The sequence below is a fragment of the Gobius niger genome (assembly GCF_951799975.1).
Source record: "Gobius niger genome assembly, chromosome: 4".
NCBI classification, from domain to species: Eukaryota; Metazoa; Chordata; class Actinopteri; order Gobiiformes; family Gobiidae; genus Gobius; species Gobius niger.
In genome coordinates, this window is record NC_136855.1 from 16,662,618 (window position 1) to 16,675,754 (window position 13,137).

Here is a 13,137-nt window from a genome sequence, read left to right on the forward strand (position 1 = left end):
GAACTCTTCCCAAACAAAGATCATGACATACAGTTATAGTGGAGACAACATCCAGCATAAAAAAAAGAATAAAAACATGCTTGAACAGAGAACCAGATTCAAAATGTCAACCTCCTCATGTTAAACGTTTTTAGAAATCAGCGAGAGATCATCAGTGGCAACCTTTCATCAGGACACTGGGGTTTGCCTAACGAAGACCTAGATTTTCCTACTATCGTCCTAATAATGATAATATGTCCTCTTATTGATAAAGACTGGGTTTCTCCCTCGTCTTCTACGCACCTGTCTCTTGTAATTGATGTGCATTATGAGCATGAAAGGATCCCTGGTTTAAATTTCTATTCATTTATTTCATTGACCGGGACAGTGCATGTTATAATCCTGAATAAAATATAAAGGGAGCTATAATCTGTGTCAATCTGGCGGTCAAAGTGCACCAACTGTTTGAACCCACACTCACCTTCAGGGGTCACTGCTGAATGAAGACGACCCTGGTTCACGCAGCACCTTTGGCCAAGTTCACCGATGGGACACCTTTAGAGACACAACACTGTCACCAAAGTACAATGCATGTGTGGAAAACATTTTCAAAAGAACAGAGTTTACCTTACTGAATATTTTATAGAGCTAAACGCTAAGGGGATTTTTTAAGGGGAATTACTCTCACAGTTGAAGGAATTTCAAGCTTCAGCGCCTTTTACCTTATCATAGTTTACCCAAAACCAGTTTGATTCCTGTTTGCTGAAGCGGCCAGCTGCTTTTGCTGACAATAGAAAATAACTTAATAGACCTGTACTTCTCTTTGTTATTGGTTAAGTTTTGCTTTAGCTCGCGCTCTCTCTCTGTTCCCTGACCCACATAAAGCTACCATTGTTAGGGCTGCAGCTTAAACACAAGTCAGTTTGTTTTATTTTTCCATTTTCTTACAACAAACAAAGCAACAAAGTTTATGCAGCCTATTAGGACAAACTCAGGCTCACATTAGCTGAATAATTCATGGTTATTACCTGGAAAATAAGAAACATTATTGTAATTCCAAGGAGACCCAAAGCCTCTTCTATTAAGTTGTCCGCTCCTGATTTGTAATGCAAAGGTAAGCTATCTTTCATGGGATTCCACTCAAATGCTAATCTGGAGGAGACTTTCAGCGTGTATTGACAGACCGCATTGTCGGCCAAATCACTCATCAGAGATTTAAGAGCATTCATTTTCTGCAGACAAAGCTTTTTCTGGCTTTTTCTTTTTTAAGGGAAAAAAAACCCTTTGACAAGTGTGATTGGGCAAAAGCAGTTTCCTGTATTTTTTCATCATTATTATTTTCTAAATCAATGCTTAAGAGAAACTAGACACTGACCATGTAGGATCAGCAATATGGCGACCATGGACGACCATCTCTATACTCAGAGACTCAAGTGAAACCCAAATAGAATAGCAAAGTTTGCCCATGTGGAACCGCTGCACAACTGAAACCACTCCTGCCTAAATTTGGGTAGAGGTTGAAAGGTTGGCATTTTCACCACACAGTAAGAAGCCCCCAGGTTCAGCTACTTGATCTTAACGTGTGGAGTTTGCAAGAAGTTTCTATTAAATTCTCCAGCACAAGCATTTTAGTCAAGATGCAAAGTTTCAGTCAATTTAATTTAGGCTTAAAAGACTTGTACTGCTACATATATTAGCTTAGTGTTTTCACTCTTTGCAGGACTCCTTATATAGCTTGTCAACAGTGAGGCTTCAGGACTGATGTGAGCAGCATCAGTAAAATCACTAATTATTGATTTTAGTGCATGCATGTGAACAGATATGCTCATAAATTACGGCTGCTATCTTTATGAAGAAAGCAAACAACATTCACAGTGAATTTGTTTTTTAGGCTTCAACTAAATCACAAAATGATAAAAAGCCCAAAAGAAAAGCATAAATTATGTAAATAATGTAGACTGAAATGCTACATTTCAATAAGTCTAATTATAGACTATAAAATCTAATTTAAATGCAAAAACCGCTGCTTCTATACGACGTAAGCTATTTTCAGATCTTATATGTCAAGCTTCATACATCTATTTAATATTACCAATGTTGACATTCATGCTGCAGGTGTGATCAACATGCATATGAACCAAACCAGCTGATGTACTGAGATTAAGGCCCTGAAGCTTAATTCACCCATACACAAACGTGTAAGTGATATTGGCTGCATCTATATGAATATAACAACGTAAAATGACAATATCATGGGGAAGCTTGTCCTACATAGTTACACACACATTCAGTCATTCTCTGGCTTTGCACCAGGGGAGGGAAGTGAGCACTAGAAGAATCTGACTGTAAGCCATGGAGTCCAAAAAACTTGGATAAATGAAGGACTTTAACCCTAAAAAAAACGGAGTCCGTGCTTACAAAGCTAATTAAACGTGTAAAAGAATTCAACATTTGACAGCTACAACACATGCTTTGCCACGTCTCTTTGAGAATGTATGGATGCACTTTTTTCCACCATTCAAATACTCTCAATTGACATTTTTAATAAAATAAAAAACAAACTAGGGGAGAGGAAAGGCAACAAAAGCAGTGTTCATAGCTTTTAATTTTGTCTTTTGGCACTGGGAAGCTTAATGCATTGCAGCCAACAACTGTGCTGAAAGACACTTTTAATTTTTTGGCAATTTGTCTCCAAGACTATCTCATTCCTCAGAGCACACGCAGCTCGGTTTATCTGCATTGCGTTGACATTTGCCTCCCAGCCTGATTGCAGAGTGTTTTTGGAGAGCTTCATCAAAATACTAAAACTTTACCTTTAAAGACGCATTCTCTTACAGTGGCTTCCAAATGCAAATCCCCTGGTTTAGCTGATGATTTTTTTTTTTGTTCAGTCCAACCACTTACGCTTATGCTCAGTGGAAATTAATATTGTGTTTGGACATATAAAAAGGGACATCTTACACACACGCAATGTAAGAGATGGAAAAATGATTCTATATCCATATCCAAGAAAAAGTGTCCAAAGAATATTGAGGCCAAACTTCAAAGTAAAAGATTGATAACTGCAATTTAATCGTGCCTCATGAGGTCACAAGCCGAAGAGCATCTGAAACCTATGACCATTTAGGCCTCAACCACTGCAGAACAGGAATGGCTTGGCTTTGGTAAACATAAATGAATGACGGGGAAAGATGAAAACCTACTCAAGCTCTCAAGTGTGACTGATTTCCACACATTTCAGATAATTTAAACTTTTTTCAGACTTCTTACATATATAATCACTTATCTCAGAGAAAATGTGAGGTATGAAAAATGTACAGGCCAATTACTTTGCTCCTCTGCTTCATCATAGTCCATATGATGAAGTAAAATCTGTGTTTGAGGCCTTCAAAAAGACTCTGAACATTTGTGTCAAAACCGCTACACAAGTCTGTTAGCGCCGCGTCAGTCACACCTGGGTGTGTGACTTTCATTCTGAATAATTGCCGGTAAATGAAACCCTTATTATTCTGGTGTCAATGGAGAAACACATTCTTTTATTAATGAGTCCAATTGTGATTGCACAATGATTCGTTTAACAGTCTGGCGTCTATATGGCTTTTGGGGGAGCATTCAAACAATTCAATTAAATACAGGCTCGATACCTGAGGCAAAGCGAGTTATTACAAAAGGTGCTGCTAACTGTCTGTACTAAATTGATATAACTGAGCTCACTTTGTCAGCATGCATTTAACAATATTTTTATTTGGAACTTTTCTCTCCTTGAGTCATTACAGCAAACCCTTTAAGAAAGAGAACTGAAAGTAAAGATTGTTTCGACTGAGCTCTAATGACACTTGCCCACAAAAAGGTTGAGCAACAGATATTGTTCCCACAAGAAAATATGCAAATGTTTTGGACATAGGGTCTTGTTAGGAAGTATCGAAATAGAAGATAAGAGTATGGTGCATGTTCAAGATTGATGGGGAAACCTACAGCGATCACCTGGGGCTAAACTGAATGGTGTGGGCCTCTGAAAGCCTTTAACTGTTAGACTCATTAAAGTTCAATATTTAAAGCTTTGATTTCGTAAGTCTGTCTCTCCGTGTGCCACCCAATTGCTCAACTGGTCCTACTTTTTCTACTATTTGAGGTGGTTACCCAGATCAAACAAAAAAAAACATGTATGACAGGCTCACACGAAGAGGTGAGTTGAGGCAGTGGTGTAAATGCAAGACTCTTCATAGTGCCTTAACCTTGAAAGGTTTAAGTGTTGGTGTTGCTCTAAAAACATGTCGAAATCACTAATATCAACTGAGTAAACAGAGTAGAAGAGCTCTTCAGACACTGTCTATGAAAGCATTAGGGAGGAATCTGAAATGTGCCGCGGCATAACACGGAACAAAACACGGTTAACGACTCATCACGAAACATCCACACACAGATTTTCATTGCTCCACTGCTCTTTCAGTCGTGCCATTTGTGAGATGCGGGTAGAGAGTCTGCCTGGGAGCCTGCGGGGGTGGTCTTAAGACGGTTTTAGGCCCGATGAAAACAGGGTGTGTGCTAATTAATACTGGCAGGCCGCTGTTCCTCCTGGCAGCGTGCGGGCAGACACTGAGGGTGACGCCTGGTCAAAAATAGGGCACTACACATCGGCAGAGCGGTAATGATCACAATGGTGACATCATCCCGGCCCTCTCAGGAACAAAGAGCAGCAGCCATGCACACAGGCAGGCAGATGTCATGTGTGTCTGGGGAACATTCAGGCCAACAACACGCTCTTTTACTCCACAGGAAGGGCTCTTATTGGCGGAGAGGGGCTCAGCTAAATACTCCTCTGCCCACCCACTTAAAGAATAAAGATAGCTAAGTGAAAACTTGCTCATGTCACACTACGGGACCACCACCAAAATACAAGGTTTCACCAAAAGGTGCACAAGGCGCTTTTCAGAGTAAAAACAAGAATCACAGAGTAATAATGAGTCAGCTCCAGATCAATGGAGACTATGGAAACAAGTTATCCTGTTGGAAATTTGCATGATGTAATGAAGAAGGGAAGGAAATTTTCTTTGTATAGCGTTTTTCACAGACACAAGTCACCCACAGCGCTTCACAGGGGACAATTATTCATTAACAAAAATGAAAAACTCTGCAGATAATGGGCTCCCAACAACACTTATTTATTAGCACAACAATGTGATGTTTTGGGCGCTTAGCCATTCATCAAAAAGGTATTCATCCACTTTATACCTGGTGGTGGCAAGCCTCATACTGTACGTAGCTACAGCTGCTTCTGAGGTCAGCCAAGTGGTAAGTAAACAAGTAAACAGTAACAAAGAAGACTGATCAACGAGGGTCCCTTCATACGACAAGGACATACACAATCCCCGTTGCCCCAAGATATGTGCAAAAGCAACTGAAGACTTACTCTATACGCCCAGCTGAAATTGGGGAACAGGTGCAGGGCAACAATTATCAACTCACTATGGACTAATTGTGCAAAGGTTATACAAGAGAGTAACCTACATATATACAGTTCCTTAGTTTAACCTTGTCCTTTGAAGAAATGCAGCAAACAGATAATTGTATGTCAAGAGTGTTATTAGTCTTTTTCGCTACAAAGCACAGTATCTGATTGCATGTGTCTGTGTGTGTTTGGTGAAGAGCAACGGAGCAAAGCAGAAGAATGTCCACAAATAGCTCACAAGTATTTTCAATGGTGCCCCTCGCACATGTGACCTAAAGTGCTAACACATGTGGCCTTGCCCTCGCACCATTGTTACTGATCAGTGCACATGTACAAGTGTCTCTCTGCACTTCAGAGTGACACCAGGAATAGAGAGCCACAAAAACACCATTCACTGTTGCTGCTGTAATCTTGTAGTATAGCTTTTAAAGTACAATTTAATCACTTGTGCTATGATATTGTGGGGAGGCTCGAGGTACTGGAAAAATGTTACTTATTATTAAAGTACAGTGACAATGGGTCAGTGGTTAGAGCGTCCACAAATCCAATGGTCAGCAGTTCAAAGCGCCGACCACTGCATACTGTTGTCATGTTCTTGAGCCCAGCCTGCCTTCTTACACTGGTGTTTAAATGACAGTGTGTTCATGCAAACTGAACAATAGCAGCCATCCATTGTGGGCTCTTTACAAGCGTGGATCTTGTGTGTTCACACACTGTCCCCATCATAGACAATTGATTGCATCTTAATAATAAACCAATAATACTATTGTCAAGTGTCATGAAAGATGCAATCTTTATGCTTTGAATGGAAATAACTGTCCTGTAAGTGTGTGTTGTCTGATCACAAAAAAAGCTTCTTCAACTGATGTGACTAAATGATAGACCACCGGCAGTCTTTAATGAGATAAATAATAAAAAATAATAATAAAAAAAGATGTACATTGTATTTGTTCATTTCTTGCTGTTGTTTTGTTTGTTCCTTTGTGGTGATTCTGGTATTGCTCTACTCGTTATTGTACAACATTTACAAATGTGGCTAATAAAATCATCCAAATGTGCACTGCAGAGATTAAAACCATGTAATGCTTTTTAAGATGAAATGAGTAAAAGTAAAAAATATAGTCAAAGCCTAAAGCTCTGTGTGTTATCGAATGCTCCACTCGTTAACTCATAAGCAGAGAATGCTAAGATCAAGAGAGACGTCTCTTCACACACATTTCAAAAGGTTAAATACTACAGTACACATACTGTATAGCATCTTCATATTCATAAAAGCCCCAGTGAGTTTGTGGCAATGTTGTCTATGTATGTCCATACAATTGCTAATACATTAGAACAATGTAATATACACTTAATATATACTGTGTATTGCAAAGCATTAGTTATGTTTTAGTTCATTAAAGCTTAGTTAAAAAGTGATATGAAGTTTAAAAAACATATTGTAGTAGTTTAGTCCTGCACAAACCTTCATGTGAAATGAGACTCATATACTCCTACTCTTCTCGTAAGTGTTGATGCTCCTGGACATGTTTCAAATGTGCCCTTTGAACTGCAATTAGATGTTTTTCTAAAGTTGTTGGTGGTATTGCATGAAAAAGAAAAAAAAATAGAAAGAAAAGGAAAAAAAAAGTTGAGTGCTTGTAGTGTTATCCAACAGCTTTGACTTTGACACAGTAACCTGGACTTGTTCCCTTGCATTTCTCAAACGGCTTGCCCTCTCGCCTCTGGTGCTTTTTGAGGATCTTGTACTTTAATTCGTACAAACTGGGGGCTCTTTGTAGTGTCTTCCTCACCAACAGCACAGGCGGAGAGGACAGAGGGAGGAAGGGAGGCAGAGGGAGACTTCGTAGCTAAAAAGGAAATGGTTTGTAGAGACCTGGACGAGTCGTGGGAAAAGAGGGGTCTTGAGGAGGAAAAGCAGAAATGTTTCGGGACATTCCTCAGTGATTACACATGCGGCGCTCAACAAATCCAGACATTCTTTGACCAGTGTTTTGCCTCGTCCATAATAAAACCCCACACAGTCACACAGTCGATTTCATGGACAAAGGGGAAACATCCACACTGCTATATCGCTTTCATAAACATTGTTACAGTCATGTTTGCACATCTCATAAGCGCCAATAACCGAGTCAAGCGGAAACCAAAAGAAAAAGTAGAAAACGCAGTCAAATTCAAGGTCTGTGAGTCAATTTGTTTTCAGCTCAAAATACAAAGTCATCAAGGTCATGTTGTTTTTCTGTATAACCCAATATCACAACAGGAGTTTATTGGAGCTTTATAACTATTGTTTATTAAACAATGGGCTATAGCTAAGGCTCTGATTAGTTGAGGAAAAAAAATCCACAAACAAAATCTACAAAGCACAAACAGGCTAATCAAATGACACTATTCATAAGGTAAATAACATGCAGAAATTGTTACCTGTATAATAGTAGAAGATTAAGAAATCTACTTGAGAACAATACTGTTTTGTGTGAATCCATGAAACTAACATTAATTAATAAGACTGCAAATGTTTGGCTTTGCATAAGCTACAAGTTAGGGTTGCTTAGTAACAGACTCATACATGCATCTATTTCTATATTTTGCCTAATAGTGTGCTCCCTCAATCCAGTTATATACTTACTTTACAAGTAAGTAAACAACTGTAAAGAACTGTTAATAAGTACTTATCATTAATCTTGCGGAGAAACAGATTGCCTTTCGATTATATATGGACATTTTTAATCATTTTTGCTGTCATTTTGAGACCTATGTTTATGCTCTTTTAACATTAATATAATAATAATAAATTATAAATAATAATTAAAATAAACTTCATCATTGTATATGCAGAAAGTGTGAGCAAATCTCAGTCAGATGGACTCAGTTCCGATATATCGTGGCTTCTTGCGACAATATCATCAGGCCAATGGTTAATCAATGGTATATTATTTGTGTGTGTATTTATTATTTCTTCATCATCTGTGTGCTGCACTTTGGGAACTGCTGTTTATAAAATGCGCTACAGAAAAAAAGACAGGATTATTTTATTGCTTACGACTGTATTACACCTATAGTATTTCACTCTTCTTACAAGGGTTCCTGAGTGCTGCCGACCTTCTGTGACTAAGCCATTTCCCGTGTGGATCAATAAAGTCTATCTAAAGTCTTAAGCCAATGAGTGACACACCGGCAGGCAACACTTCCTAACCTAAAAGTTGAGCTCAAAGGAACAGACAGTGTTCTCATATCCTCCTCTGAACTAAAAACGGATTCAAGTGAGAGGATGGCATTGTGTTCTAATCTCACGTTACTTGCATGCCCATAGGGGGGAGAAAGTTAGCCCCCCCCCCCCCCAGTCGAAAGAGAAAGAAGTGTGGCGTGGTCTTCCCTTGTCACTGCTAGCTCAGAGGAATGCTCCATTATGTTCAAATCAGCGGCACTGGGGGAGGAGTGCTTGTAGCCTCTTCGCACTGAGCAGTCTTGAGAGCATGGGGCGAGACCATTGGCCGTGTTCATGTGATGTCATAACATTCTATGGAACCGGCCTATATTGTTCAATGAACTGTCAATATATGCAGATGCTTCAACTGCCACCACAAAATACAAGTACGTACAGGGGATGACAGGTGAAGAAAAGTGTTTTATTTTTATAGTCTAGTATGATTTTGTGTTTTGTGAAAGTTCAACCTATAATATAAAAAAAACGTTCTTATATGAAAACAGAAAACAATCCATGAGCATGAGTTGAATAGGATCACAGTTTGTTAGTACGATAACATAAATTCATCCACTTTTGTTATAGTCTAATCTAACCTAATAGCCTATGCCGTTATTCACGCATACAAATGAATGCAGGAAGACAATAAAATATCATATTACACAAATTGGGGCATATTTGGCGACACAAATGACGATGGACAACAGATAAAAAGTATGCTTTCCCTGCAGTTCCCTTTCATTCATCTTGTGGGATTGTCCTTTTTAAACAGATGCCAAAAAATATTATAAGCTATAAGCTCCCTTTGTGTGTTACATCACATGACATGAATGCAACCTTTCGGCCCACAGACATTTGAGTAAAAGCCTTAAAACCTCCTCCTCAACTCCCCGGCCCAGGCACTTCCTCATTTGTCTAGGTCATGCGTCCTTTTTGTCAGCAATTAATCTGAAGCGCAGCCCCCCCTATATTTATCCCCATTCTCCCCCTGTTCGTCCTTCACCTCTTCTTCTGTTAGCCTTGGCGAGATCTACTCACTGTTTGATCACTGCTCTGTTGTTGTCTTCATGCGACTAATAATGGATCTTTTAAGTGCAACACATTACCAAGTGCGATGAGCATTGCGTGACCTTCACATTACTATGCATGTGATGTGCTACAAAAAGCATCTCCTGTGTGCATCTAGCTGACCTATCACAACCCCACATGCTTTATTGCCTTAAAAGCATGTTACGGATGTTGCATTTGTAATTACGCTTATTAAACTATTGCATTGAAAACAAGCAACAATACAAGTATATAGATGTATCTGATTCATGTTCTTTCCTCTCATTTAGATTCAGTAATGTATGCAAATTGTGCGAATGCAGTTAATCCAGGATTTACAGCGATGACGGGCTTTATACAATGCCTTTCAAGACAATTATTCAAATCAATCTAATTAAACCTGTTGAAATGAGCTTTAATTGCCTCCCTGACTAAACAAACACCAAGTTCTGGCATGCAAATAATAGCGCCGCTCAAAGGGGTCTTCTAAGAAACGTGAATGGGGTGATAGTGTGTAGCGCGGCGCCCTCTTGTGGTCGTAGGGAGTAGTTTCACAATGACGTAAGCCCCGGACAGTAATGATGTGTGTGTGTGCAGATATGGAGCCAGATAATAAATAAATTGCCAAGTCTGTGGTAACACTAGCAGCTCACACAAAGAAAGAGCATATCGAAAGTGAAGCTCGAAAGGGTTAACTTGGACTTCTTGAGACATGTGGTAATTTATGTAATGGAAACATGGGCTAATGTGAGTGTGTTAAGTGCATCTGCCAAGGATTTGTAATCACAATGCTGTCTGTTTCTGTCTCCATCTGTCAGACGTCTGTACTATCTAATTGTCAATATTTAACAAATGTCTGTGTGCTCAAAGATCAAGGGTTTTCACATGATTTGGCATTGTATGCAGCGCATGTCTCACGTCTCATGTTTTATTACCATGCGCTTATTTCTCTTTATGAAATGGCATTGTCTCCCTTTTCCCCAAAATCTATTTACAACAGGGGTGGCCACATATTGGTGGTTAATGCAATGAAAATTTTAACCCAAGTCCCACACCTTTATTTATGCTCGAACCTCAAAACCAGCTAATTCCCACAATAAAATGTTAGCGTTTGAGGTTGCTATTGTGTAGAATAATGAGTATTGTTGTTAAGAATACCATCTGTAGTGAGGTGTACAAATTCAACAAGAAGCCTGAGGGCCAGCAAAAATTGGTCTGAGGGCCGCATTTGGCCCCCAGGCCCCACTTTGGGCAAGCCTGATTTACAATATACATTAGTCGAGCAGTCAATGTGCGGGTTATTATTTTTAAGACAATATCGAAAGATTCTGAGAAGCAACTAACCCAAAAAATCCCATGTTTTATTGCAGAAAAGTATGTTAAATTGATACCAACTCTACATAACATTGTTATCATTATCTTATGTAAAGTTTGCATGTCTCTTGGTGGTGGTAGGACTGCACAATTACAATTTTAATGGCCAAATTTGGAAATTTGCAAAGACTGAAATCATTTAGGCTTTATAAAGTTCTCTGTCCCCATAAAGATAAACCTCCAATCCTGCTAACTTTGTAGGGTATACCTCTACCTCTGTTTTTGATGCATGTGATTCTTGTAATTGTTAACCAATTCATAATACATTGCTCTTATCTTCTCTTACACAAATGTTAAATGGTGAATGGTCACATTTATATAGCACCTTTCTGCCTGCTTTAGGCTCTCAAAGCGCTTTACATCAAGGAACCAGTCACCCATCCGCACTCTCATTCACACAGCATTGTACACAGACACCAGAAGCAAGGTGGGTGAAGTGTCTTCCCAAGGACACAACGACAGTGTGCACCTGCGGGATTCGAGATCGCAGATCTTCCGATCCACCCACCTACCATACCTCCCTACCCAAACACCCATCAATCCATCCATCCATCTATCTCACCTATTTACAAATGTAATCACTTTCAACCAATTGCTTGAAAAAATATTTTTTGGGTGACCTTACTGAGTGTGTTTCTTCCACAAACACTAATCTAAAAGGTGGTAAGATACTCTGTCTTCTACCTTTAGATAGATAAGCGTTCAGCTTACCCACTGGAGCTGGAGAGACTTATTATCCCAATAGATATAATAAAATATAGGTCCTATCTATCTGCTTCAATCAAACTCTCCTCTTCTACTCAACTACTTTAATCTATTTGTCTATTAAGCCAAACCACAGCATCCTGAAGAAACCTCCTAACATGACATTGGAGGTTTAATATTTCAGAGGGACGGTCCTATTTAAAATGGTTAAATATTCTTTCTTTCTTCACAATCTATTTACAGCCCACAGTTAAGCACCTGTGTCAGCGCTTCTGTCTGCTTGACCGTGACAGAGGTTAGCTACTGTTAATGAGATAGCACAGAGATAGCAGGTCCACTTAAAATGAGCTGTCTTTCAAAATGCTACTTAGTCCTACTTTTTACCTACTTTAGATTCCTTCAAACAGGTTAAGGTTAAATTGGAGAAAGGGTTTGAATTTTTAGTAAGCTAGCGAAACAAAGACAGACAGTGCGGATTATTTTTAAGTGCGGGGGGTTGCTGCTACCTTTGCGAAGATGACCCAGTTTTAGATCATTTGGGTATTGTCACCTGCAGTAGTTTTTAAGGCATCATTGTCTAACAAACAAAAGGAAACTGTATTTGAATGTTTCTGTAATGTAGGCTCATTTTGAAGTACTATACTTGCAACATTATGAGAAATAAAAGACACTTATCAAGCAACTAAAGCAGAAAAATAAATCAAAGCATTTCAGTTTACTTGTACAATGACTTCTCTGCAGGAGGCTGTTGTGTTGACAATATTTGTGTAATTTCATTGGGCTTCATCACCTAGAAAAAACAAAACAAATGGTAAAAAGCATTCAATACTTACAGTATTTTCAAGCTACCGTATAGGTCTAATTTAGGTTATTATACTATGATATACAAATGTAAAACATCGAGCAGTATCTAGAACTTTATCATCCATTACAGCTTGTTAGGCAGAAAACATAAAGTGGGAAGAAAAAGTGAGAACTCGGTTTGGAATTTCTCACATTTCTGCCTTAATTGGTCACTAAATGTGGTCTGATCTTCATCAAAATCACAGGAATGATTAAACAGTGTCTACTTAAACTACTACCATATCAAAACCCTCTCCTCACTGTGAAGTTCAGTGTAGGAGAATCATGGTGTGGGGCTGTTTTGTTGCCTCAGAGCCTAGACAACATGCTATCATCAATGGAAAAAATAATAATAATTCAAAGATATTTTGCAGAAAAACCTGAGACATTCACAACAGTGAATAAGTAAGTGAACACCTGTATTAAATAGCTGCTGATCCTTCTTTTGCAGCAATAACGGCATTGCTGTAGTTGCAGGTTAGATGCTCACAACAATCAGGATGAATCTTGGACCATTCCTCTTTACAAAACTGCT